Raw genomic sequence first — 3,213 nt, forward strand, 5'->3', positions numbered from 1 at the left:
GAAGGAAGGAAGGAAGGAAGGAAGAAAGAAAGAAAGAAAGAAAGAAAAGAAAGAAAGAGAAAGAAAGAAAGAAAGGAAACAAGGAATGAAGGAAGGAAGAAAGGAAGGAAGGAAGGAAGAAAGGAAGGAAGGAAGGAAGGAAGGAAGGAAGGAAGGAAGGAAGGAAGGAAGGAAGGAAGGAAGGAAGGAAGGAAGGAAGGAAGGAAGGAAGGAAGGAATAAAGAAAAAGACAATATTGTCAAGAATGATGATATCAAACCTGGATCAGATGCTTACTAGTTGTGTGGCCCTGGACAAATCACTTAAGCCTGTCTCATCTGTAAAATGTGGACATTAATAGCACCTACCTCTCAGAGTTGTTGTGAGGATTAAATAAGATAACATGTTTAAAGAGCTTAACACAATGCTGGGCACAGAGTAGCTGCTTAATAAATGCTTATTTCTCTCCTGTAGGGTGAGAAGTTTGAAATATGGTCATGAAGGTAGTTTAGTGCCAGTTTCTGGAGGGTCTTAAATGCCAGACTAAGTTGTTTATATTTTATCCCATAGGCTGCAGGGAAAGACTTATGAACAGAAGAGAGGTAATGAAGACTGAAATAGGATGGTAACAGTGTGAGCCGAAAGGAGAGAGTGGATACAAGAGCTATTGCTGAGCTACAATCAACAAGACTTGGCAAATAACTAGAAATTGGGGCAAGGGAGAGAGAAAAATTAAAAATAATGCTGAAGTTTTGAGCCTGGATTATCTAAAGGGGAAACGGGAAGTTGGGTTTGTAAGGCCTTTTATTTACAACAATCTTATGAGATTGGGAGCATAAGTATTATTATTATTATTCCCATTTTGTAGGTAAGAAAACTGATATTCACAGAGGTCGTGTAACTTACTCATGACCAAAGAGATAGTATGAGGTAAGGATAAGAATCAAACCAAAGTTTTCCAGTTCCAAGTCTTAGAAATACTACTTAAGTGCAATTCTGAGGCCTTCTGTTAATAAAGAAATACAACATGGCATAGAAATTACATTCTTTAGAGACATCTTTCCTAATGAGGGTGAAATGGAACAAAGGGTAGGGTTTGGGGTGGAAGTGAGGGAGAGAGAAATTGCCACATTCATCTTGTGATATGTAAAAAAAAATTCAAGTAAAGGAGTCAAAAGGAAAAGATAACACTAATTGGAAAGAGAGGGGTGCCAGTGGAAAGGTAGATCTTGGGGTTACCCTTTAAAAGAATTGCATACACTTGAATAAAGGTTAACTCTACTATCAGATAGGAGAAGATTGCTATCAAGGCTGCCATTTTTAAGTAAAATGATGAAAAGTACAATCACTTGTTTATGTCATAAATTGTTTTGAATATTATGGACCTTATTTTTGGGCTTACGTTGAAATCACTGACAGCTAGTTATTGGTTACAAGTTGCTAAAGAATTGAAAATGGAGATCACCCAAAGGGGAATGGAGATGTGTATGTAGAGGGCAGAGTGCAAAACATTCCAAACAAAGGATTGCAAAGGAAAAGTTGTGTGTAAAGGATGTCTTCTAAGAAATGTATGGAAGAAAACAATGGACTGGTCATGTGACCCAGAACTTGAGGATGTATGTATTACAGTGAGTACATACTATGAATCCAGAGGAGTCAAACCTCCAATGAGGAAGAACACGCTAGATTAATAACTAGCATTTATGAATTTTTTTTTTTACTTTTTGAGGGCAATTGGGGTTAAGTGACTTGCCCAAGGTCACATGGCTAGTTTTTGTGTTAGGTGTCTGAGGCCGAATTTGAACTCAGCTCCTCCTGACTCCAGGGCTGGTGCTTCATTCACTGCACCACCTAGCCGCCCCCATTTATATAAAATTTTGAAAAGTGTTTTCTATTTGTTCGAGTCATTTGATCCTCCTGGCAACCCTGTGAGGTAGGTGCTATTATCTCTATTTTACAAATAAGGAAACTGAGGATGAGATATTGATTTTCTCGCTCAGGTTCACACAGCTAGAAAGTATTGGGGGGGGGCAGGTATTGAAAATCAGGTCTTGGGGCAGCTAGGTGGCGCAGTGAATAGAGCACCAGCCATGGAGTCAGGAGGACTTGAGTTCAAATTCGATCTCAGACAATTGACACACTTACTAGCTGTGTGACCTTGGGAAAGTCACTCAACCCCAACTGCCTTGCCTTCCCCCCTAGAAAAAAAAAGAAAAAAGAAAACCAGGTCTTCCTGACTGCAATAAAACACTAAGCCACCTCTTAATCAGTCAATCAATCAACAAGTATTTATTAAGCACATATTCTTGTTCAGTCATTCATTCTGTCCAACTCTACATGACCTCATGGACAAAAGTTCATGAGGTTGTCTTAGCAGAGATACTGGAGTGGTTTGACATTTCCTTCTCCTTCCTTTTACAGATGAGGAACTTAAGCGAATAGGGGTTAAGTGACTTGCCCAGAGTCACATAGCTAGTAAGTGTCAGAGGTCAATGTGAACTCAGATCTTCCTAATTCCAAGGCCAATTCCAAGGCCAGTACTCTATCAATTGAACCATCTATTAGGCACATACTATGTACCAAACTCAGAAAATAAAGATTAAAAAAAAGAGGATCTCTTCTCTCTAGAACCTGGAGAAAAGAGTACATATGTATACATATGCATGTCTGCTGGAGAAAAGAGTACATATGTATGTATATCTATATGTGTGTGTGTGTATATATATATGCAGTATAATACAAAACAAATACAAGATAGATAGGAAAGGCATTAGCCATTGAAGGCATCAAGAGAAACTTCAGAGAAGATGATGGAAGTCTTTTTTTTAATATGATTTAAAGCATCTATTTTTATATGATTTAACTTGTCAGGAAGCTCTTCGTAACATCTAGGAAATTGTCTTTTTGCAACTTTTACCCATTTCTCCTATTTCTGCCCTCCAGGCCCCCAAAAATGTCTAATCCCCCTCCCCCATGACAACCATTAGATCCTTGAAAACTGCTCTATTTTCTCCAAGAGATTCATCCCCAGATCTTTCCAATGATTTCCACATGACACAAACTCAAAGTTCTCTGTTCTCCTGTTGCCGTTCTTTAGATGGAATCATGGTCCTAGAGCAAAGTATGTGGTCATCAGGGCACAAGGTAGCAAGGTGTCACAGTGGAAAGAATGCTAGACCTGGAGTCCAAAAGACCTCAGTTCAAATTCAGCCCCAGACACTTACTCACTGTGTG

This window comes from Petaurus breviceps, unplaced genomic scaffold, assembly GCF_028583685.1.
Source record: "Petaurus breviceps papuanus isolate PSGF00001 unplaced genomic scaffold, PetGlider_PUasm1.0 98, whole genome shotgun sequence".
Taxonomy (NCBI): Eukaryota; Metazoa; Chordata; class Mammalia; order Diprotodontia; family Petauridae; genus Petaurus; species Petaurus breviceps.